Source organism: Ursus americanus, chromosome 13, assembly GCF_024610735.1.
Source record: "Ursus americanus isolate L20-20 chromosome 13, mUrsAme1.1.p, whole genome shotgun sequence".
In the NCBI taxonomy this organism is placed as follows: Eukaryota; Metazoa; Chordata; class Mammalia; order Carnivora; family Ursidae; genus Ursus; species Ursus americanus.
The window spans coordinates 39,950,265-39,975,819 of NC_142139.1; the positions used below are offsets into that span (position 1 = coordinate 39,950,265).

The following is a 25,555-nucleotide window of genomic DNA, read 5'->3' on the forward strand; positions in this document are numbered from 1 at the left end:
ACCAGCACGATCAGAATATTCGGCTGTGTACACAGCACCTTTAAACAAACAAGTCACTGACTTGTTGCCCATTGTAGCTCTCAAAGCCTCTCTGTCTAAGTGACTTTAACTCAAGGAAATGAAAAAGCAAGCCAAACTCTTTCCAACCGGCGGCATGTGAACACGAACCCTAGCAAACACAGCAGCCTCTGTGAGGGGCCTGTCTGCATACACCTCACAGAGCCCTCAAGAGAATTAAAAAGGTATATATATACACACACACAAATGAAAGGACTGTGTCGTGACTTTATTTCCTGAAACGTGTGAACATACCGCAAAAATAAATGAGAAGGTAAGATTGATCAATGGAGATTGCATCCTGCAAACTCCCCAAGACTTTTAAATAGATACTGAATGAAGCAGGAGGAAGCAAACTTAGTCGCAAGAAACCTAATATAGCTAGGAGAAGGGGGGGGGCAGGGGTGGGGCCAAAGAGAGAGCTTGAGTGGGTCTAGGGAAGCCCTTCTGTTGAATCATGTCCCTGGTTTAAAGTGATCGCTTTCCTAGAAGCAACAAGAAAAACTGGTCCAGTTTGTTTTTAGAGTTGGACGAAAATACTCATGTAAGCAGCCTTTGCAGCCTTTCCATCTGGAATATCATTTCGGAATGTGGCCAGATCTCAAGTGATTTATGTTCAGTAAACAAGATTATCTTCAGCTTCCTATCGTGAAAGAGCAAATGGTTTGGGGTTTAGTTGCTGCTTTTCAGCCTTGTTTAATTGCTTGTTCAAGGTAACACTGCATTAATCTCCGTTATGTATCTCTAGTGTCAGGTTTAAGACAGTACTTCCTGAAGCCAGAAACCAGAACGGTGGTTGAAGCTAGAATGGCTTAAAGTATTAAGACCCTTGTTGTGGAGCTACCAAAACTAGAGCCGTTGCTTTAGGGTGGCGGTGGTGGGGTGAAGGTGAAGAAGGTGCGACATTCAGCTCTTTTCATTTTTTGTATTACAGGACAGATGCTCTTAATTTTATGGACAGGTGAAGTAAAGGGAATCTCAAGTCAACCATTTTGAATGCTTGGGATTTTTCATGTTTTAAGAATTTACTTTTTCCCCTGCTATGGGAACCCATTTTTCATCGAAATTGTGCATGTCTAATGGAAAATAGCATTTCTTTTTGATGTCTGAGGATACATTCTTGTGAAAATATGTTTTTAAAAATGTATATAAAGATTTTAATGCATTTTTCAAATGTGTATAAAGATTTTAATGTATTACATTTAATTAAAATTAAAAAAAAAAGATTATTTATTTGAGGGGGGAAGGGGCAGAGGGAGAGGGAGAGTCCCAAGCAGACTTCACACTGAGCACGGAGCCTGGAGCGGGGCTTGATCTCACGACCTCGAGATCTTAACCCGAGCTGAAGCCAAGAGTCAGGCGTTCAACTGACTGTGGCACCCAGGTGCCCCTTAATGTATTACATTTAAATGAAATAGTTTTTATAGGTCCCCTGTTATTCTTCTGATTATTAGGTTTAAATATTTGTGTGAGAGAGGTATAAGCACTTTAGCAAAGAAATGATCATTTTGTTCTGCAAGACAGAAAAATATATTCAGTGCGTAAAGTTGAAGAAAACGGTGTATTATATATTTCATATTTACTGTGGATAAAAATAGTTACATGTAGTTAGTAAGTTTTCTGCTATAGTAATCTCCCCCACACCTCTTCCTAAATCTTGAATTGAAGGTCTCTTCCTAAACTAGTATCTTAATATTTTGAGTTTCATACCTTGCACACAGTGCAAACCAAGCAAAAGATGAAATGTGTAGAGGTCACTCTGCCTTTCAGATTTTATCAGCTATTTTGAATCTAATTCTTAAACTGTTCATGATGCCTTGGCAGCGAGCCATGCGCTTGTCATTTTCTCTCATTAGAGTTAAGTCTAGCCCTGTCAAGAGCAGGTTTACTAGTCTTTTTTAATTGCCTGCTTAAAATTTCTCATTTCCAAAATCAGCAGAAGAATTTAAGATGGTGGTAAGTGTGGGCTGAGGTCAAACGTTCTGAGCAGATCACAAGTTCACTGCAGGAGGGACATGCAGAGAGGAATGATTTCAGGCTGTCACTGGGGAGTGACAGGTGGCTGGGGCACATTCGTGTCTAGATGAAGGGAACAGAGCTTAAATTGCGTAGTGGTATGAAAATGTATATGGTGTTTATTTGACCAGTATAAACATTTTTTGGGGGTACATTTTTGGATTGAAATGTGCCACCTATTCTTGCGGGGAGCCAGGGGCTAAGTATCAGAGGATTGGAAGGTTGACAATAAACATGAAGACGAGGTGGAATCTCTAAGGGACGAAGAGACAGGGACGTGCAGTGAGCTAAACATGAGAAGATGAAGGAGGGGAAATGAGTGAGACAGGGAGCCTGCTGAGGGAGGACAGCAGCAGAATCTACAGTATGACAAACAGAGGAAGAAAGGCTACAGGGAAGGTGAGGGGAAGAGGCTGGAGGAGAGTGCTTTGTTTCCCGGAGACAACATTTGTTATTGCCTGGAATAAGGGAATACCTGCGCCTGTGGGAACTGGAGAGGACCAGCCTTCCCAGCACTTGTCAGGCTTTGTGGAGGCTGCTGGGGAGGCTCTGAGGTGTGGTGGGTGTGGCACCCATTCTTCCCATTGTGGGAGGACAACAGAAATGGAAAAAATGTGGAGGACTGTGTTAGTCTCCAGATCTATGTCTGGAGCCATGAGTTTGTGTGACCTTGAAGGCCGTGGAAGGCTTTAGCAGTTGGGACTACGTAATGGATTGGATAGTCTAGTTGGGTCAAATCAGAGTAGCCTGGTAGGCCCATCTCTTTTTCTGGAAGCATTTCTCGTCTGGAGGACTTTGGGAATGGGATTTCTCTGTAAAAATGTATGAGGGTAGGACTGACCGTGAAGAACTTTGGATATATGTCATTAGAATCTTTTCTTGCTTTCTCCAGTCCTCTTCTTGGGATATACCATGGGTTCATAGTGTTCCCTGACAGGCCCAATTTGTTGCACATCTGTTTCATATTCTGGATCTTGCTTGATTTTCTTCTCACCTGCCAGAACTTTGTTCACTCTGGTATCTCTGGTCTCTCACCGGAACTAATTTGGTAAAAACATTCATTCTCTTGGGTAGGGATAATGTTTGCATTCAAAAGGAAGATTCACAGTGTGTTGACTCGAAGAAACGAAGAAACGTGGCATTTTGGGTGTGCCTTTGGGTAAATACTAAGATGGTGATATCACAGTGAAGCCATTATATGCATATTTTACTCACGGGAGTTAAACGAATGCACTTGGCTGAAAGAAAAAAAAAGAGGTCAAGAAACGACAATTGAAATACAACGAGTATAAGTTCTAGGGTGAACATGAGATGAGAGACAGGAGCCTGCTGTTTTAGGGGAGATTTCATTTCCTCTCAAAGAGAGAGCAATTGGGTTTAAGCACATGGCTTGTAAAATGCCGGCCGAGGACTTCATCTGGTGTTTACCAGAAGAAGTGTAAACCTGAAAGAAGTGTTTACCTGAAGTCTTTCCTAGAGGGCAGGAAAAACTGGTTGTCTTGGACTTAGGATTGTACAGCATAGTATTGGATTTTATGAGGAATTACAGGGAATTTTCAAGGTTAGTTTTGATTGTAATTGCTGGCTTGAGTTTGACTTTGGACTCAAACCGGGTTCTCTGTGCAATTAGGTATGACTTTACTGTATTGGTTGGCTGAGGGTAGGTCTTTCAGGGTCCCTGTGAGCTCCTTTAGATTTGGGACTGTGTAACATTCATCATTGCTAGAGGAGCTCAGAAAACATTTTTTGTTGAATGAAATAATGAATGTGCAGTCCCTTTGCCTGATGCTGTCTCCCCGCCCTCACCCCCACCCTGCCGTGGTCCCTAGAACAGATACGAACGGGGACATTCTGGCTCCTTTGGTTTAGAAGAGATGAGTGTTCCTGAGTGGTTTAGATTTTCTGTTGAAATTAGTTTACAAGTTACTGACCTATTGAGACAATCCTTTCTTCCTACGTCTAGCTGCTGTCTGTCCTAGCCAAAGAAGGTAGCAAAGGGGAATTGGTTGAAAGTAGGTTGATGGTGTGTGTTTGAGATCCTTGTATCTTTGAAGATGCTCTTACTATCTTTCTTTTTAATGGTGAACCCACATCATCTGTTCCATGACAGGGCACCCTAGTCATTATAGAGTACTTTGGCTTCCCAGGAATGGATGGCTCCTCACTTAGGAGGTTCCATTTCCTCATTTGCCCCTAAGAGGTGATTTTGAACACTGGAATTATGGATGACTTACAAGTTGAAGCGTAATCAAAGGTATGTTGTCCACCTCCCCCAAACCACCATCCCCGCATCCACTCGTGTCCTGTTCTGTCTTGTCAGCTGTGGTCCACCTGCGGACTGCAGTGATGAGCCTAGTACTTTATGCATAACTTGCCTGGTAGCTTACCGTGTGTGTCATGAAGAAAAGTTTTGCTAGTTTAGTAGGTGGCTTTGTTGGTAATAATCCTGAGTATGTGGCATCTTGCTCTGTGTCTCACCATGGTACTTAACTGGAAAGACCCTGGTTTCTACAAGGTGTCTGCTTGACAGGGCAAGTTTAAGTAGAGATCATTACCACTGGAGTTTGTCTGTTTTTTATATTCCATTTACAGAAGTTCACATGGCTGCCCTCAGTGAGTTTAGAAGCTCCTGTGTATGACTTCCAGACCTTCACACCAGACGCAAATGTGATCTGACTGCAACCACTCATGCCTTTGCTATTTTTAGCATTTTTGTCAGCCTTCTGGGCCAGTTTTATATTTCTATTTTTATAATGTGCCAATTAACCTTTGATTGTTGTATTTAGTAGAATTATAGAAATGGAGGGACTCTTAGAGGTAATCAAATCCAGTGTTCTTTAAACTTTTCTTTACCTCAAAGGGACCATAAAACCACTAATAAATGTAATTTATGGTAATATGTATATCATAGAAAACCTGCACTTCAAGTTCAGAGGGGGACTGAAATGGGAGGCCAGAAGCCTCTTTGATTTCTCTCCTCCCTTCCTTCCCAGCCCTTGCGGCGTATGGATATAACATCTGGGGCTCTGTGGGGCTCAGTTTGAAAACCACAGCTCTGGAGGTAATGGGTGTTTTGCTAAGTCTTCAATATTCCTAGCACCAGTGTGCCATTTATTGCTTCCTGAGGGTACAGTTTTAACACAGAACGGCTCAAAGTTCTTCCTCTGCAGAAAGTAGTATGAATTACCTACAGACACTCACCAGTCATCGAGAAGCTTATTGTACGTCGCTCGGCCCACTCCATGTGCCCCCTTAGATAGCATGGGAAAGAAGGCGACTTTAGTGATGGAGTGGTCCTGGTTCTTCCATTTGATGACAAGTAGGACATATGCATGAGACTGTGACTGTGCTTAAAAGAGGTTGGGATGTCCTATGTGGGATAGGCTCTCACTGTGTAGATCAGTGATTCTCAAAGTGTGGTCCCCTGGACCAGCAGTGGCAGCGGCAGCCCCTATAACTTGTTAGAATGCAAATTCTTGGCCTCTGGCCCAGGCCTGCCCAATCAGAAACTTTGAAGATGGAGCCCAGAGGTTGGTATTTCACAAGGTTTCTGGGTGATTCTGCTCTAAGGGTGAAGCCTGTGAACCACTGCGGTTGAACTGTGACGGTGCCAGGGATGGCATGGGGATTTTAACACCTAGCACTCTTCTTGCTTTGCTGTGGACATTTGATGTTTTCTCCATCTTACACGAAGTCCTCAGCAACTTTACCTGCAAAACAAATACCCTAGTTCTGGTTTCCAATTAGATTACCACCCCTTGGGGCGCCTGGGTAGCGCAGTCGTTGGGCGTCTGCCTTCGGCTCAGGGCGTGATGCTGGCGTTGCGGGATCGAGTCCCACATCGGGCTCCTCGGCTGGGAGCCTGCTTCTTCCTCTCCCACTCCCCCTGCTTATGTTCCCTCTCTCGCTGTCTGTCTGTCACATAAATAAATAAAATCTTAAAAAAAAAAAAGATTACCACCCCTTGGTAACTTTTACGTGGAAACTTACGTGGAAGCAGCCACTAGGTGTGTGTGAACGCTATGTTCTAGGTGCTAGGAAACTTGCTTGTTTATGAAACGAAGTGATCTACTGCTGGACCAACCAGGGCCTCATTCATTTGGATGCTACTGAGGTCACTCAGGCATCTTAGCCTCAAGTCTCCGGTGAGGGTCTGTGGGAGGATTCCCAATGCAGCACTTCAGCCTTCGCATTGCAAACCTGTTCCTTTTCTCTTGTGTCTTTCTTATGAACTAGGCAGTCATTCGAAAGCCGGCAGCTGGGGATTCCTAATGTGAGACCCAAGAACCACTCCGATAGCAGAAAAGTAAAATTTGCTTTTATGTATGGATGTGATTTTTGGTGACTAGAGGGTCTATAGCTTTCCTCAGATTCTGGAAAGGATCTGTGTACCCCCCTGCTCCCCTCCAAAAAGCTGATTAACTATTGCTTTAGCTGCTTTGGGTTAATAGTTTTAAGAAGTTGTCACAAGATTTGCAGCCATTTGAGGCGGAAGAGCTCTCAGGGGGATTGCTAATCCTAGTGTAGCCTGCCTTGTGGTCTCCTCAAGTGTTACTGTGTCCATTAAGCGGAGTTAAGACTGGTTCTTTACTTGTGCAATCACGGTCTGTCTCTGGGCGTGAGGCAGGTTGCATACTAATTCTGTAGTTTCAGGTATAGTTTCTTTAAAAAGTTTGAGCCTGTGAGGTATATAGAATAGGAAGATATTATCCCCGTTTACAGTTGACCCTGAGGCTTAGAGAAAAGCATGAAGTTATCACGAGGTTTACCCGTCAGCTCCCGGCATTGGACACGCCCACTGGCTCGTGCTCCGGTTACTTCTGTTTGCGCTTGGATGATGCCTAGACTAGTCTCAAAAGCTCATTGTGGATAAAAGACTGGTTGTGTCAGTGCACCTAAAATTGTTATTCTTTCTCTAAAATAAACGGATCATGTTAAAATTGTGGATTTCTTTTTTGCTGTTCCTTATTTTTAAAGAAAAATTTTATAGATCTCCTCTCCCCACTTCACAGTCAAATGCAAGCTGTCCCCAGCCCCTCTTCTGTTTGCCTTCATAAAGATCATAGGAAAATCCCACCTGATCCTGTCTTTTTAGCATGTTGGGTCAGGAGAGGGCAAGTCTTAGGCAGCTGGTAGCGTCACCTCCTTTGCATTAGATTGTTCTCTGGGTTTCAAAGACTGGTGACCTTGTAACTCACATTACACAGCCTTAAAATTCATAAAAGTTTGCTGTGGAAGAGTAGCAAATGCAAGATAAATTGAGAAGGTTAGGGGAAAACTGTGCTAAGAGCTTCTCATAAATGAATTCTCATCCTAAAAGCACAGCGATTTCTGCAAGTGACAAATTAACTTGAGATTGCGCTTTGCATTTTTAAGTAATGTGTGGTAGGGTCATTCCATTTGTGTTTAAGCTAGAGGTCAGTGCCTCACTTCTTCCACTTGTGCTTTTTGTCTAATAGTGTAGAAAAGAGAGCTGTGTATGTGGATATTTAATTTACTTTTATTTTGTAAGTGCATTGTGTCTGTGGTTCAGTCAGTAATGAGATTCTGTGTGTTGAGGCAGGCTGGCGTGTAAAAGGTGTCTGTACCCAGGGCTTAGGGCCAGCGCATTTTCGAAAAGGAATATTTGTGCTTTGAAAACTTATAAAGATTCTTGTTCTGACTTGAATTACTCTTTCACTCCAGTAGGGTCACTGCAAAGGACATCAAGATGTCAGTAATTTCAGTTTCCTGCCACTGGGTGGGTAGAAAAGGTGTGAGTGAGTGGGGTGGTGGTTTTTTCTGTCGAAGTCAGAGTTTTGAGTATGACCATTAACTTTAAGTAGGTGACTCCCTGTTTCTATCAGGCATGTGCGTATTAATGTCATTTAGACTTTCACTTTGAGCTAGTGACTCCATATTTCTATCACAAATATGCATATTAATGTCATTTAGACCTTTTTGTCATTTAATATCTGTATTGATTTTAGGGTTTATACATGTGCAATTTGTTGAATAGTAGTGTGAACACAGAGAGGAGGGTTCCTGCCTGGCATTCTTACGGTCTGTCTAGTGAGACCTGATTGATCATGGAAAGTTCTTCATTCTTCAAGTCACTGATGTCAGTAGTAGGGGTTTAGACTCGGTAATTAATACTAATATCTTTGCCCTCTGCATCTTTTTATTGAGGTTTTCATTTTCCTTCTTTGGTCTGTGGCCACATTGCATTTTTTGCTCCAGGATCTTATTTTGTTGGGCAGAGACAGTGGGCATGATGTTAGCTGATTGCCTCAGATGCTGGCTGGTGTAGACTTCACTTTTCAAAGTCGGAGTGCCAGTACTCCAAGATCACCTTTTTTACTTGAATGAGATTTGTTGGTGTCTTGACCTCAGGGGACTTTATTGGGCGCAGATGCAGAGAAGAGAGATGAGGGGCGGGTGCAAGGTTCAGGAGCTCCAGGGCCATGTTCCAAATAGGTGAACTTGACATTTCTTGGAAGAAGCAGAGTAGATTGAGATACTTCAGGATAGGAGGGAGCCTGAAGCAAAGCAGGCCTAGATCTAGATTTCCCTGGATTACCTTTTACCACAGATTCTTGTAAGAAAAACAAACCAGCCAACCCAGGCCCCTGAATCTGTGCTTCCTACAGCGGAAACTAGTATCACAGAATCTGTTTGCGTGGACATAAGGAAGGCAAATCCGTTTCAGCAGCATGTCAGTCACCTGACCCAGAAACCATGTATGACTTGATGGGTATTTTGAGGTTGTGTATTCACCTGTCTGGACAGTTAAGGAGTCTGGACATATGGAAGGTTAGGAAATAACTTGTGTGATGTTAAAAGCTTACTGTTTATTGTAAAACATATTACATTTACGTTAGAGTCCAGTGACTTAGGTTTTGACTTCAAAATAGCTTTGCCTTAGTAACAAATACTATACGATTTCACTGCTGTGGAATTTAAGAAACAAATGAGCAAAGGAAAGGAAGAGACAAAGCAAGAAAAAGACCCTTACCTACAGAGAACGCACTGATGGTTCCCAGAGGGGAGGTGGGGGGATGGGTTAAGCAGGTGAGGGGGATTAAGGAGGGCACTTGTGATGAGCAGCGGTGTTGTATGGAAATGTGCAATCACTGTATTGTACTCCGGAAACGAATACACTGTATTACAATACTGGAAATAAAATTTAGAAAACTAGCTTTGCCTTAATAATTGAAACAAGGCTTTTCCTTGCCAGTTGGCTTTTAATGTGTGTTTGAGGCCATGATCTTTTTGGTATTGTTTTCATAGAGAGAAAATGTACATAATACAAACGCCGTGAATATTTTTTGTCAAGAGAACTTAAGAAAGGTTAATTGATTCAACACTTTGTTCATTTATTTGAATTCAGTGGCTGATAGGCCAGGAGGATATAAAGCTAGGTCCTTGCCTTCAAGGAGATCACAGCCTCCTAAGGGGATGAAAACATAAACAAATATTAAGAGAGGCACGTACAAGGTGCCCTGGGGCTGTGAAGGATGTTTATTGCATTTTCCTTCCATGTTTTCTGGTAGGGATTTCATATGAAGGTTAGAATTTTGTCAGCTTTTTCATACTTCTGAATATTTCTTGCTTCTAAGACTCCAAGAAAGAAGTGTGAGTGGTGATGCCCCGTGTTGGTCTGTTTCTAAGAATTATAAAGCATGCCCTTGATATAACTTGATATAAAAGTTGATATAGAAAAGATATTGTCGAATGCTGGAGTGTAAACTGAGATTCTCCCAAGCTTATCTTTCCTGTAAGAAAACTCCAGATCTGTTTGCTTATTTAAGCCAGTCCTATATTATATATATTTCTGTCTTTATGGTATGTTTCAGCCACATCTCCTCCCCAAACGCCAAGCCAGAAAGAGTCTATTCCTGTCTTCTTTTCTTTGAAGTTTCCTGAAACTTTATATCTCTTACTCTTTTTTTTTTTTTTTTTGTTAACTGAAATCTCTTGCATGTTTGCAAATGGTAATAGCAGTGCCTTTTCCTTTTATACCTGTAAATGGGGGATTAAGTGGATAATACTTAACAAAGATCTCTAGAATTCTTAGAGAAAGGACTAAATAAAATGAAATAGTATTATGCAAGGTGAATAAATTATTTTCTCGTATTAAGCTGAGTTTTATTAAGGTGAATTTTTCTCAGTGCTAATCTGTCTCTCTTCTTTAATTTAACACTCTGGCTTCTCTTTTTATAGTTAATGCTTTTAGACTCCCTCACTTCCGTATTCTAAGGCATTTCTGAAGTGGCACAATTGTCATTTTTTTCCTTAATTTTATAAAGTACGGTATCTTTTAAATGTTACTTTAAAAAATTCTTTCATGCCTCTTCCTTGGCCCATGAAATATAAAAATTGACTTCAGTTGACTTCACTTTCATAATTTTATTTCATTAAAATCTTGCAACATGTTGGTCAAGTGCTATCATATAATTTTCATAGCTAAATTTTAAACCTTAACCAGAGTTGTATTTTACTTCTCTCTCTGTGAATTGCTTAAAGGGCAAACTTACCTGGTTACACTTTCCAGTTTTACAGAAAGGTCCTTTTCCTCCTTTCAGTATCTGGACAGCTGAGAAAGGCAAGGGAACACTCAACAGACTGATTGAAGAGAGGAGAAATTTGTCCAGTGCCCTGGAATTTGCTTCCTCCCTGGTGTGAAAGCTTGTTTTTGTGGCCTACAAAGTGACGTTGTGTAGAAATGTGAAGGACAGGTGTTTACTCTGGCCTTGACCAAGGTGAGAGTTCGAGGTGGGAGATTGGAGCTCCGTGTCGGAGGTGGTTTGGAATTTGACCAGTCTGCCAGTTTTGTTAGCTCTCATTGAAGCCAGGATGGAATGGAGGAGCTGTCATTTCACAACTCATAATATAGCTCTACAATCTTCTTCCTTTTGCTTGATGTATTTTAAGCAGTTGAATACATTTTCCATAAATTTTACTGCCTTCCATTTATCTTTGAATAGAAGCCAATGAGAGAAATATTTAGGAGGTTATGAGCAACAATAGAACGAACTGTTAGAAAAGTTCTTTTGTGGCATTCCCCAAGTGTGTGCTGGTGGAAAAATGATTGTAATTTGATAGGGAAATGTTGGGAGATGATTTTATTTACTATTTAGAAATACCATAAATGAGCCTTGCTTTTTAAATTCACAGGTTCAAAACATTTAGTTAGGCCTCACTAGCTCAATCTTTGCTCATTATGCTTTACATTGATGGAATTAAATGGGACACATCGTGATGTTGGATCAGCTCCACGGTTCTAAAATACAGAGTTTGATTGAATTCTGAAAAAAATTAAAGACACTGTTTAATATCAGAAATGGAGATTGGTGAGATTTTGTTTTTGGCCTGAAGTTGGTTCAAGAAAGTGTCCCAGTGATAGAAGAGGGAACGAACATGAAGAATACCTACCTGTAAATTGCCTTAAAACCAAAAAGGATTCTTAGACTTTGAAAGAGCAAGTCATTTTTCAAAGCCACGTCCTGGGTGCCTGTCCTGGCTGTAAAATGGCTAGTGTGTAGGGTGAGTGCATGTCTAGTTCTTATATCTGTCAGCACCAGTAGTAAACGCGTGTTTCTTGGCGTTTACCAGTAGTAAACACATGTTTCATGAAGCATCCTCTTTGATCTTCTGGATATCCAAGGACATATGTGGGGGTGGGTCAGCGTTTTGGGATGCTTGCTGCGTGAGGTTCATGGGTATTGAGAGAGGAGAGCTGCCCCAGTAAAATGCCCATAATTTTCTTTTCCTCTTTTTTAAAATTTAAATTCAGTTGATGAACATATTATTAGTTTCAGAAGTAGAGTTCATTGATTCATCAGTTGCATATAACACCCAGTGCTCATTACATCCCGGACCCTTCTTAATGTCCATCACCACCCCTGTCCCCTCCAGCAACCCTCAGTTTGTTTCCTTTGGTTAAGAGTCTCTTATGGTTTGTCTCTGTCTCTGATTTCATCTTGTTTTATTTTTCCCTCCTTCTTCTATGATCCTCTGTTTTGTTTCTTAAATTCCACATATGAGTGAAATCATATAATAATTGTTGTTTCTCTGATCGACTTATTTCACTTAGCATAATACCTTCTAGTTCCATCCACATTGTTGCAAATGGCAAGATTTCATTTTTTTGATGGCTGAATAATATTCCTTTGTATATTGTATATATATATACACTTCTTTATCTATTCATCTGTTGATGGACTTCTGGGCTTTTTCCATAGTTTGCCTATTGTGGACATTGCTGCTATAAACATTGGGGTGCAGGTGCCCCTTTGGGTCACCGTATCTTTGGGGTAAATACCCAGTAGTGCACTTGCTGGGTTGTAGGGGAGCTCTATTTTTAAGTTTTTGAGGAACCTTCATACTGTTTTCCAGAATGGCTGTACCAGCTTTTGTTCCCACCAGCAATAGAAGAGGTTCTCCTTTCTCTGCCCATAATTTTTAAGGAATTCTCTGGAGGCCATCTTCTGATTCTTTTGCTTATCTTATACAAGGACCATCTACAGTTTTCCTCTCACTTTCAGTGGAGTCAGTAACTTGTGATTTAGTGTTCATGAGATTATATGAGCATTTTCTGTGGCCCAAAATCATCTGTCATTTATTTTAGTGGTTAAGGGTAGGGAATTGAAAGTTAGACTTGGGCTTCAGGCACAGCTTGGCCACGGTATGATTTTAGTTACATGATCTCTCTGAGCTTTAGTTTCCTGTCTATAAAATGGGTATTCAGGGGGAGCCTGGTTGGCTCAGTCCGTGGAGCTTACTACTCTTGATCTCTGGGTCATGAGTTTGGGCCCCACGTTGGGTATAGAGATTACTTAAAAAAAAAAAAAAAGGTATTCATTCATTCATGTGTTCATTCATTCGTTTGTTCAGTGGTTATTAAGTAATTTCTGTGTGTCAGGCCTGTTCTTGGTGCTGGGAAGTAAGCAGTGATCAAAGCAGATAAAACCCTGCATTTGTGGAGCTTATATTCTACAGGGAGAAATGCAGTATAAATTGATAGAAATGAAATGTATTTTAGATAGAAACAATTGCACCAAGGAAAAATGAAAAATTGGGGTTGAATGACACGATTCGAAGGTGGTTTCTTTCTATGTGGGGCAGATAGGGAAGGCCCCTGTACTGAGGTGACGTGGAAGCAGAGACATAAATGGAGAGAGGAATGATACGTGAAGGTATCTAGAGAGAGGGGATCTCAGGGAACAGCAAGTCTGGCAGGTGCTGCCCCAGCCCTGAGGTGAGAGCAAGCAGTGTGTGTTTGAGGAGCAGTGGGGAAGACAGCAGGAGTCCAGCGAGTGAGGGCTAGAGCAGCCATGATGGTAATACCCACCTTGTCAGGTTGCCTACAGAACTGAGTGAGAAAACACATTCAGTATGTACTTTGCACATGTTAAAAGAATAATATACCATAGCACGTGAGGATTGTTTTAGGAATGCAAGAAGGATCCAGTAGTATGACGTTCATTATCTTATTAAATGTCAGTAACAAAAATCATATTTTTATGGAAAAGCCATCTGATAAAATTCAGTATAATTTTTGATCTAAAACCCCTCAAAATAGAGTAGGAAGATATCCTTAGCGAAATAAGTTATGTCCGTCTCAAATCAAAAACCATGGGGAGAACATCCCCATGGAAGTCAGGAACACAATAGGAATGCCCACTATTTTCAGTGTTTATTAATGGTGTTTTGGAATCACAAGTCAAGATAGTTGGACAAGAGAAAGAAAATAAAGTTATAAAGGTATAAAACCCAGAAAGGTAATAAATATTATTTATAAATGATAGGAATATATGACTAGAATAAAAACTAATTATATAGATAATATATAAATGTGTCTGGATACCAAGATAATATGTCAATATTTATAGCTTTCATATACACCAGCAATGACTAATTTGAAGATATAGTGGAAGAAAAGACCGTTAGCATTAAAAGGATAAACTACACAAGAATAAACTTAAGAAATATATACGATGTATATGAAGGCACTTAGTGCTCCTGAGGGAAACAGAAAAGACATGAAGAGGCCTGTCCCGTTCTTGGATATAAAGGTGCCAGTTCTCCTTAAATTAATGTGTGTGTTTGATGTAGTTTCAGTGAAAATTACAGCAGGATTTTTTTTTTTTTTTGTGGGTGTTACTAAACAAGCTTATTCTATGTTCACATGAAAAAATAAGCACGAATAGCTAGGACAGTTCTGAAAAAGACATTAAAACATATTGTAAGGTGGGGTGCCTAGGTGGCTCAGTTGGTTAAGCATCCAACTCTTGGTCTTAGCTCAGGTCTTGATCTCAGGGTGGTGAGTTCAAGCCCCGAGAACCTACTTAAAAACAAAACAAAACAAAACACATTGTAAGTCTACAATAATTGAAACACTGGTATTATAAAATACCGTATTTAGCATATGATAAAGATGGCCTTTCAGATTAATTGGGGAAAGATGCTATGTTCAATAAATAGTAGTGGGATAAGCAGGTAGTCATCGGGGGTGAAAAAGCTATTCAGAGCAGTACCTCAAATGTTAAGCCAAAAGCTATGTAAAACAAATTAAAAAAAAAAGTTCTGGAAGACAGCATGAGAAATTTTATCATCTTTGAGTACATAGGGCCTTTCTATGTAAGACAGAAAACTGAAAAGCCATAAAGGATTGAAAACTTGATCATATTACCACCCCCCCAAAAAAAACTAACTGAAAAAATCATGCATAAGGAAAGTCAGAGAACAAGAAAATTGGGAAAAATGTTTGCTTTTCATATCACAAAGGGGGACTAATTTTTCTAATAAAGAGCTCCTACAAATCCGTAAGAAAAAGTCCAGCCTTTCAGTAGACAAATGGACAAAGGAATCAAATAGTCTTCTCGAAGGGAAATGACAGTGGCTTCTACACATATGAGAAGATGCTTAATCCACTCATTAAAGGAGATGTGTGTGTGACAACTCTGTGGAAGTATCATTTACCACTATTAGATGGAATTATAACCTACACTGTAGAGAGTGTGAATGCAACACAGTGGCCTCTTCAGTGGGCCATTTGGCAAAAGCCTGTATCCTTTGAGTAGGAACTTCGGTTCTAAAAATTTATCCTAGATGTGAATACGTTCTTCGAGACATACTATATATTCGTGTGTACTATGAATGTATCTTACATGTACATACATATTACATGCATGAGAAAACGATTTATGTACAAGATAATTATTGTAGGAGAGTTTATAATGGTTAAAGATCGGAAACAGCCGAAATACTCATCCTTGGCACCTGCATACATTGTTACATCTGTAGGTTAGAAACCATGCAGTCATAAAAAATACCAGTGACTTTCTTTATGTATTGTTTTGCAAAAATTGCCAGTATATGTTTGGTGAAAAATATAAGGTATAGAACAGTGTATATGTTTATTTGTGTTAAGGTGTTTTGTTTGTTTATGAATAGATGCAGCCTTTGGGGAGTGTAATTTGAATTTGAATATACCCCTACCCCTTCTCCAAAAAAATTGCATTTAGCACAATGTCTTGCGCTTATTAGCACTTAATACACATTGTTGATGGTGGTGATTTTCATTATAGTTACAGGGTTCCTTTATCTCATGAGTTGATTTTTAACAGTTGGGTCTGGAAGAGGAAGCCCATCTTGCTATAAATGTTGCCTACTGAGGGTCATACTCATCTTGTTCATCAAAAATGCTGTATGTGCTTCCTGCAGTATGTTTCTTGGAGGGTGTCAGTACAAGCTCTGCAAACCAAAGATGTCAAATAAAGTTGGGGAGTGTTGCATTACAACTAAGCAGGCTTCTTTCCTGCAGGTTTTCTTAGAGCTTAATACGCATAGCATAATGTGCTTTGTGAATATTCAAGAGGGATATTTAGAATGCCATTTATTTGAATGCGGAACTTGAAACGTCAATGGTTACTACTTTTTTTTTTTCTTTAAGAAACGTCTTTTGCTTAGTTGTCACTTTAGGAAACAGCACTTCAATACTCGGATTTTGGTTTTGTTCACCTTCATTATTCATTTTAATAAACTTGTAGTTTTGATTCATTTCCAAGATGCCTGTCATCTCTCCCTGCCTGCTTTTCCTCTTCGGTGATATGCTGCAACTCACTAATTTGTTTCCAGGTTGAGACCTGCCCGAAGTCATCCAACTTACGCTGGGTTTCTGGGGTAAAGGGTCGACTCTATAAAACTAATGCAAAATCTCAGGGATTGATTGAATGGAAATTGAAAATTGAAGCTTGATTTGATTCAGCTTTTCCCAAAGCTTTAAAAGTTTTGCTGTTTGGGGAAAGGAATAAAATCAACTTAATGGGTAGAATAGTTGAGGAATTGTGAGCTTAACGTGAAGAAGGTAGCATCACTGTGGGTCAGAAGATAGGGGATCTCCACTGTCTTCACATTTTCCAGCTGGTCACTCTTCAGTAGGGCCCTTAGCCTCTTGGGTTTCATTTTAATCATTATGAAATTCAGGGATTGCGTTTAAGTGCATCTATTTTAAGGCTGTTATTATATGCTTAATGGAATCAGTGAAGATTGTAGGACCATGTAGAATATTTTCTTCTACGTTACAGTTTCCACATGTGAATACAATCTATCTCAGGTCAGCTCTTTTGGAGAATGAAATTACTCAATAATTAGCTCATAGTCAGTTGCATGTGTTTGAATGAACTTGTTGAACTTTTTGAGACTTCTGTTTTGATTGATTGATTTAATTACCCTGCAGGAAAGCACTTGATTGTAACAGAGGTCAATTAATATAGTGCTCTGGATAAATCCACACCTCCTGTGTAAACCCCCACATCTGTTTTACTGATTATAGGGAGAAATTTATGATGTGGATATTAATTATCCTCCCCCCCCCGCATGTTCATTTGATGGTTTTGCTGTGCTTTTTGTGTATTCCTGTCTATTAGCAGGTTTCTGAACTCAGCACAGCAGAGGTCTAAATTCATTGAATTTATGCCATCTGGAAGTGAGGTTTAAATTTTGTTCTTTTGTTGAAATTAGGAATGTGACATAGCTGTTACACAGAAGGAGTGTGAGCCTGAATTTGATTTTATTATATGGAGGTAGGACATTTTGTTAGAAGAATCTTGCCCGAGCAGAGATTTGAGTGTGACTGAGTTGTTAACTGCCAACTACCCCCCCATCCCCCACTTTTAAGCAGGAGAAATATTTTGTTTTTAAATGAGATGACAACCAAGAGAGTTATCAAGACCCAGTGAATTTTAAAAGAGTCCTTTCAATTTACCTGAGTTCTGTTTAACCCTGCTTTCCATGTCATTCTGTGCATTGCTGTCAAAGGACTCCGCTTCCTTTGAAGTCCCAAAGTGTTGCTGTCGGGGAATCATGATGGTAAAATGGAAGTGGTTCTTATTAAAGCCCTTACCGATACACAGCGATGCCTTATTACCTAAGTAAAAGCATATGTGTGAGTGCCTAAAAATGTTGAGTGTAAGAGGAGGATATATGATAATGGACACTAAGATGGGAGAAGTATTTCTCATGAATTAGAGATGCCCTTTCATAATTCAGCAGTCACAGAATGAAGAAAGGCTCGAAATCACCTGAAAAGCATCTGGAAGCAATGTGTAATTCTTAAGAGGCAGTAGAAGAGCCTGTATCTCTCCAGTACATGATGATAAAACTGTTCACATGGGATTATGGAAAAAGTAGCATTCTGTTCCTTGTAAAACCTCTTGTGATTAAATGCCCGAGATTTGATAATGAATTTAACTGTGATGTCCCAGATGCTTAATAAATGATTAATTGATTAGATTGAAGAAGGCAGATTTGAAGGTACTGAAGGATTTTTTTTTTTTTTTGAGAAAGAGAGATTGTGCTCCCCAGCCAGGGGTGGGGGGTGCAGGGGGAGGGGCAGAGGGAGAGGGAGTGAGAGAAAATCTTAAACAGGCTTCATGCCCAGTTTGGAGCCTGACGTGGCGCTGATCTCACGACCCTGAAATCATGACCCCAGCCCCAATTAAGAGTTGGATGCTCAAGCACTGAGCCACCCATGCACCCCGAAATTTTGGTATTTTTAAACAACAAAAATTCAACTGAATAAATTTGAAGATCAAATTGGCCTTATTTCAACTGATTTATGAATTGGGCAGGATCCCATCTAGCAACAGAAAGGAGCTTCACAGAGCTATAGAAGAAGAAAGATTTTTAAAGGCAGAAAGGGGGCAGAAAAAGGAAATTATTAGCAAAAAATGCATTGTTTCAAGCAAGGTTGTCTTTCTAAGGGAGATGGAAGGGGTCTATTAGATGGATTATCTCGCTAGTGCTGTTCAGCTAATTCCATGTTGACTGGTTAAAGGTTACATTCCTGGGGGGATGGTGGGTGGTTGAAATCCAGTTAGGTTAGGTATTGAGTCTTGGTTTGCTGACATAGGATTTAGCACAAGTGACTCCATTTTGGACCTGCTGTCTTCTTTTTAGGGATATGAAGAATTTGTTTATTTGCATGTAAAATGTTGCCTTTTATTCTTCATGTCTGTTATTCATTCTTCTTGTGCCTGGTCTCTACCATCACTGTGCCGTTTTAAAGGTTTAGGTCACATTGAGGTCGCCCTACCTTGACCCCCCCCCCCATTTTTTTTCCCTTTCATGAAACATTTGTTACAAGAAAGGGTATTACATTCTAAGCCTTTGAGGCATCTGTAGGTCAAACACACACACACACACACACACACACACACACACTCACTCCCCCACCCACAATCTCTGACAGTGACTTCTAGGAAGCCATCTTTTAATATATTGGTCTGTTGCAGAAAAATTATTGCATTAATGAGTGGCTCATCCTTGTTACACAGAGATTTTGAAAAGATGTATTTGTTATACTAGACTCTGACTTGAATCACTCACCTTAACCCATCTAAGTTGGGGAAATAGTTTTTCTAATACCTAGAACTATATTGAAACAAATTTCATCTTATTTCTTGCTTTTGCATAAGTAGTTGTGATCATATGTAATTACAGCGTTGTACTCTGCTTTTTTTTATATGATAAATGGCATTTTCCATTTTATTATAAACTCATAAAAGTTTTTGATGGCTGACAAAATCATGTCTAAGTAAATTATGTTATGTCAAATTTACTTAACACTTTCCCAGTTATTGGGCATTTAAATGGTTTCCATGCTTTAAATTTAAGTGTGTATGTATGTGTGTGTGTGTGTGTGTGTGTATATATTTTTTTTTCATTTTAATTCCATTATAGCTATCATACAGTGTTATATTAGTTTCAGGTATACAATGTAGTGATTCAACATGTCCATATAACACTGGCTGCTCATCAGGACAAGTGCCCTCCTTAATCCCCATTGGTGTGGTTTGAAGTGGTCGTGGGGGCACCTGGGTGGCTCAGTCGGCTGAGTGTCCGACTCTTGGTTTCCACGCAGGTCGTGATCTTGGGATCTTAGGATCAGGCCCCACGTCGACTCCAAGCTCAGCAGGGGGAATTTGCTTGGGATTCTCCCTCTCCTTGTCCCTTTGCCCCTCCCCTCGCTCTCTCTCTCTAAAATAAATGAATCAATCTTTAAAAAAAATGAAATGGTGGGGTTCATAGCCAACAGCCAAGAAAGAATTCTTTAGACATCTCTGGTGCAAAAGGTAGTTTTATTAAAGCATTGAGAGGACTTTTTGCTTATAATTTCCTTTATGAGAAAGGTAAGTGCAGTCTGAGGAGAACCCACTCGGTACACCACAAATGGTAGTGAAGGAGGCAAACTAGAGAGTCTTAGACTGGGTTTTGTAGTTTATTAATGGTTGCAGGACATTTTTTTGTTCCTTTCTATAGATCTTGGAAGTCGTCTTCTGGGAGTTTCCAGCAGTGCCGAGTGTTGGAGAAATCTTTTCTGTCCCTTGGATACAGTGAAGAGAACAAATACAGCTCAGCAGTAGGCTACTGAAGACAGCAATCGTAGGTAATGTCTTATTACTATTGATACGAGTTTAGTAATGGTCAACAACATGCTTTAAAAAAGCCTGCTTGAGCTCACACGTCCACGTCCATATTATATTGTTCAAAACAGTTTTTTTGAGAGGCTGTCCTCTACCCAAAACATCAGAATTTATTTATTTACTTTTTGCAATGGCGTCTTGATCCTCTGGTGGTATTCTCTGTGGTGGCAAATCTCAACCCTGTCGGGGTGTATTTGGGAAGTTGTCTAAACTCCTTTAGTGCTAGGGTGATGAATCTGGGGGGCTCTCATTTTGATCAACAACCAGAAGGTGCGATAATATAGTGAAAACCATTTCCTTTCTGTAATTTGTGTGTTTGAAGGCTTACAGACTGTATTGAAAGTTAATTCTAAGAAGAGGTGACTCTAGGTTTCAAACAATGGTAGTGTTGTTAAAATAAGCGATAGGGTTTGTAAGCTTACAGAGAAGCATGTGCTATTTATTTGACTATGTAAATGTTGGTATTCTTTCTTATTAAAATCAATCAATCAATCTGTCAGCATTGTAGAAAGGGCTCCTGTGCTGATGAGGTTAAACAAGATGAGATCTAAACTTCCTTATAAGGTATACCCCTGAGCCAGTGTAATTTGCATCTTACTGGTGGTGTGTTTTGCATTGTTACTCCAAGTGTTATTAGAGTGCTTGTTAAAAATACACATTAAAAATTCAAATTATTAGGTCCCTATCTAGCAAGTCAGAATCAGAATGGGAGTGGGAAGGGTTTGGGAATCTGCATTTTATGAGAGCGTTTGAACCCCCCAGTGCAGTAAGGTCATATTTCTGTCCCATCTTTGTATTTTTGTATGTAAAGGTGTTGCATCGTTATTTCCTTGATTTTTGCATTAAATAAAACAGCACAGGGATATGTTCTCAAGTAGCTTATTATTAGATCAAGTTGAGAATGTAATTGAATTAAAACTGTACTTTATGTCTAAATTCAAAATGGATATATTTTTTTCCTTAGATGCAAACGGATAAATCTGTTTTTCACATCTAGATGCCAAACACTAACTTTTATGAAACATCTGCTCTTCAGATTTGCTAGTAAGTTGTACCTCAGGTTTCTTACTCAAACGTGGGTGGTCAAGAGGAGTGGATAAGCATTGGAGGCCCCTGGAGTCTGTGCTACACTCACTCAGCATCCAGCCCAGTGTCCCCCCCGCCTTTTTAAAGATGTATAGATTTTTTATTTTACAGAGAGAGCGTGTGCACATGTGGAGGGAGCGGGGGGGGGGGGCGGGGAGGAGGGGGAGATGGAGAGAGAGAATCTCAAGCACACTCCCCACTGGGCACAGAGCCCGACCCCCCCCTGGGGGCTTGTTGTAGGTCTTGATCTCATGACCCCAAGAACGTGACCTGAGCCAAAATCAAGAGTTGGATGCTCAACTGATTGAACCACCCAGGGGCCCCAGCCCAGCATTTTTCAGTAAATACTGTGAGGAAAGTTTTGCTGTGTAATTTATGGTTCAAACAGAAAGAATACTGCGATTTTGTGAAGCTCTTTGAACCCCTCAAATGAAAGGGAGTATTAATGTGAAATGAAATAGTAGCCTTTGATAACAAAGTTATTTTCATTACCATGCACATTCTTTAGTAATGGTTTGTGTAAATTTATTAATTTTTGGGAATACAAGCCTTGTGTATAAAGTGTTATTTTTTAGGTATTTTCAAGTGTGCAGATTATACCTTTGCTTTAATAGATATGTACAACTATAACATTCTGTGCATGTTAATATTGAGAGATAATATACTTTATGTAAACTAAAATGTGACTATAGATTTTTAAGTAAAGGCTATTAACTTGAGATGCTTCTTAAAATATTTATTAGTATGAAGTATTCTATTAAGTTTATACTTAAAAATGGTGTTAAATTGCACAAGGTAAAATTTACCGTTTTAACCATTTTTAAGTATATAGTTCAGTATTATCAAGTATATTCACAGTGTTGTGCAACCAGTCTCCAGAATGTTTTCATCTTGCAAAACTGAAACTGTACTGAACAACAACTCCCCATTTCCCCCTTCCCTCAGCTCCTGGCAACCATCATTCTACTTTCTGTCTCTGTGGATTTAACTGTTCTAGATCCCTCATGTATGTGGACTCCTGCAGTATCTGTCTTTTTGTTACTGGCTTGTTGCACTTAGAATTACATTTGTCCATGTTGTAGCGTGTGTCAGCATTTTCCTCACTTTTTAAGGCTGAATACTATTCCAACACATTTTCTTTATCTCATTTTGTTGATGGACTTTCGAGTTGCTTCAACTTTTTGGCTGTGGCAAATAATGCTGCCTGTACATCATAATAAATATGGTGTATAAATACGTTTGCGTTCCCGCTTTCCGTTATTTTGGCTGTGTATATCTAGAAGTGGAATTGCTGGGTCAAATGGTACTTCCATGTCTGACTTTTTGAAGCCCTGTCTCTCCTCATCTTCACCAACACTGGGTTTTTGTTGTTGTTGTTTTGTTTTGTTTTGTTTTTTTTTTGATAGCAGCCATCCTGACGGGTATGAATGAGGTGGTATCTTGCGGTTTTGATTTTCATTTCCCTAATTATTAGCGATGTTAAAGATTTTTCATGTGCTTGTTGGCCATATGTGTACCTTTTTAGAAGAAATATTTAGTCAAGTCCTTTGTACATTTTTTAATCGGGTCATATGTCTTTTTGTTGTTAATTTGTAGTTTTTTTTTTTTTTTTAGCATATTCTGATGTTAGCCCTTTATCATATACATGGCTCGCACATATTTTCTCCCTTTTTGTGGGCTGCCCTTTCACTCTGTCCTTTGATGCACCGAAGTTTTAAAATTTGACATAGTTCAATATGTCTATTTTCACTTTTGTTGCCTGTGCAAATCAATGTCATGAATCTTTCCCCCTGTGTTTTCTCCTAAGAGATTTATAGTTTTAGCTGTTATTTTAGGTCTTTGATCCATTTTGAGTTAATTTTTGTAAATGGTGTAAAGTAAGGGTCCAACTTCGTTCCTTTGTGTGTGAGTATCTGGTTTTCCCAACACTCCTTGTTGAAGCCAACTTTATACTTTTTTATTTTAAAGATTTTATTTATTTTAGAGAGAGAGAGAGAGCAGGTGAGCATGAGTGGGGGGGGGAGATGCAGAAGCAGACTCCCCACTGAGCAGGGAGCCCAACACGGGGCTTGATCCCAGGACCCTGAGATCATGGCCTGAGCCGAAGGCAGATGCGCCCCAGCGAAGTTTATACTTTTAAAGACAGTTTAGGTAAAGGAAAAGAAAAGCAGAAGATCATAAATGGCTGTGTTGTATCTACATAGGAATTTCCAGAAAGTCCTCTGTTTGTAATTGGGAAGGTATTTCAGAAACAAAAGCGTATTGCATAGATTTGAAGCCCACTTTATCCCAAGACTTAATAAATGTAGGTTGGCATAGAGCCTGTGTGTAAATTTTATGTTTGTTAATTGGTGGGCAGTGACTTCTTATATTTGGGCTTTCATTATGGTAAACTCTGAGTTTTGGTGTTTAGGTATGGGGGTGTGTGGTGTGTCTGTGACCTGTTAGAGTTAACTCTGGCCAATGAAGGGTCCTCTAATGTTTTAGGGAGCTTTAGTTTCAACTAAACACAAACAGAAACAAACTTTTCATGGTAACGACTAACCAGTAATGAATCCTGGGGGAAAACCTTTAGCCAGCTCAAACCATTCACCTGTCTGTGTAGCAGAAGTTATTCGGAACCTATTTTTGCCTCTTGGCTGTAAAAAGCAGTATGTGTGTTGACAGAATGATATTTACACTGGTTTTGAAAAGGTCAAAAACCAGATATTGTACCCTTAGAAGTGAGGTTATTTTTGGGAGGTGAGGAGGGTATTGGGCACCGAGTGGGAAAGATGTAAAATCAAGTATATGTGACTGGGAGGAGAGCCTGGGCAAGGGGAAACAGCTTAGGTGGGTGTAGGCATCACACGGATAACAAAAGGATCGAACCCTGAGGTGTATTACTTTCTTCGGAGGAAACGATTGCAGATACTAAAGGTAGCACAGCAAGTACCACAAATGGAAAATGGGTTTGAAAGGAGTTGGAGACGATGTGATAGAAATTGTGTCTGATGGGCCTGAGGAGATGCTGTCAGTGGAATTCATCTGGTACAGATTTTGGATGTGTTCTCAGAACGGCGAGACAAATAGCAGGCAGATCGAGGCAATTACAGATATCCTGAGCTGTTGAGAGAATTACGTATTTGAATATAGTATTTCAGGGTTAAGGCTTGTCTGCATGAGAAAAGAGTAGCAGTTAGAGCAGCGCTAGAATGCTGTCTTTCTGAGGTAATACCGGATGTCTGAGTCATGCAGGATTGGGGCGGTGAGTGAAGAATGTTTCTCTGTGGCTCCCATGGCTTTGTGTGGGACCAGTGGGAAACCATTTTCAAAAGTGGTTTTGAATAAAAAAAAAATCTTCAGGATTGGTTTGGGGCTAGATTTCCTGAGTAACTAAAACAGAAAGATACCTAAGATGACTTCTGACAGATAATCAGACCAGCTATCTGATGTTATCATTCTGAAATGTCTTCATTCTGCATGTACCTTTTCATAATTTATAGATTTTAAAATCATGATCTATCTTTACTTTCTTTTGTGGATTTGGTCTTTTTATTTATTCAACTATTTTTGTTTCTTCACATGTTCCATGACCCTTGTAATTTCATTCTAGCTTAGTTTGGATCTTCTCTGTATGTGTCTTGCAATTTACCAGAATGGCTTAGAATAAATGTATGTAATATATGTTTGGTCATGTTTTCTATTTCATTTCAACATCATTCCTGAAACACATTGGTTTTTCTCGGTCTTTAAGGGTTCAGGGCTGCATTGAATTGATGTACACGGAGAAAAGTCTCTAATGACTCTGTTGCAGACCGGAGGTTGTCAAAGCGTGGTCCCCAGGTGAGCAGCAGCTGCCTCACCTGGACACTTGTTAGACATGTAAATTCTTGGGTTGAATCAGAAACTCTGAAGGTAAATATCTGAGAACTCAGATATTTATATTTAACAAAACCTCCTGATGATTCTGATGCATATTAAAGTTTGAGAATTGCTCTAGACGCTCTCATTAGCTATGTGCTGTTGTCCAAGCCATTCACAGTCTTAAGCCCTTGGTCCCCTGATCGGGTAAATCAAGGGTTCTCAAATATTAGTGTGCACATGAATTATCTGGTGAGCTTATTTTAAAAATTTCAGAAAGCAGTAAAATTTTTCTAACCTCATACCCTGAGGTGCTGATTCAGTAGGTCTTGGATGACCCCATGATCTGCTTTTTAGCAAGTTCTCGTATCTGCGATCTGAACCAGTGGATGTCTATGAGTTTCCTTCACTTCCTAAAGTGATATGATTTAAAATGGCTTTTTTGGGGGGGTGTTCAGTAATTGAAAGCTTGGGGGCCAGAACTTTTTTTTTTTTTTTTTTTAAGATTTTATATATTTGTTTGAGAGAGCGAGTGAGCACGGTAGCATGAACGGGGGAAGGGGCAGAGGGAAAGGGAGAAGCAG

The 25,555-nt window shown here is 39.8% G+C and overlaps 1 protein-coding gene across 8 annotated transcripts in view; it reads left to right on the forward strand.

Moving 5' to 3' along the window:
• Positions 1-25,555, forward strand: part of FHIP1A (FHF complex subunit HOOK interacting protein 1A) — a 241,748-nt gene that overhangs the window by 45,860 nt on the left and 170,333 nt on the right. For 4 of the 8 annotated variants that reach the window (XM_087866512.1, XM_087866513.1, XM_045798830.2 and 1 more), the window contains exon 2: positions 19,879-20,005. The gene's annotated coding sequence lies outside the window, so the exon portion shown is untranslated. Of the gene's footprint in view, positions 1-19,878; positions 20,006-21,006; positions 21,087-25,555 lie in introns of all 8 variants that reach the window. The other 4 variants (XM_087866508.1, XM_045798829.2, XM_045798833.2 and 1 more) reach the window with 3 other exon arrangements.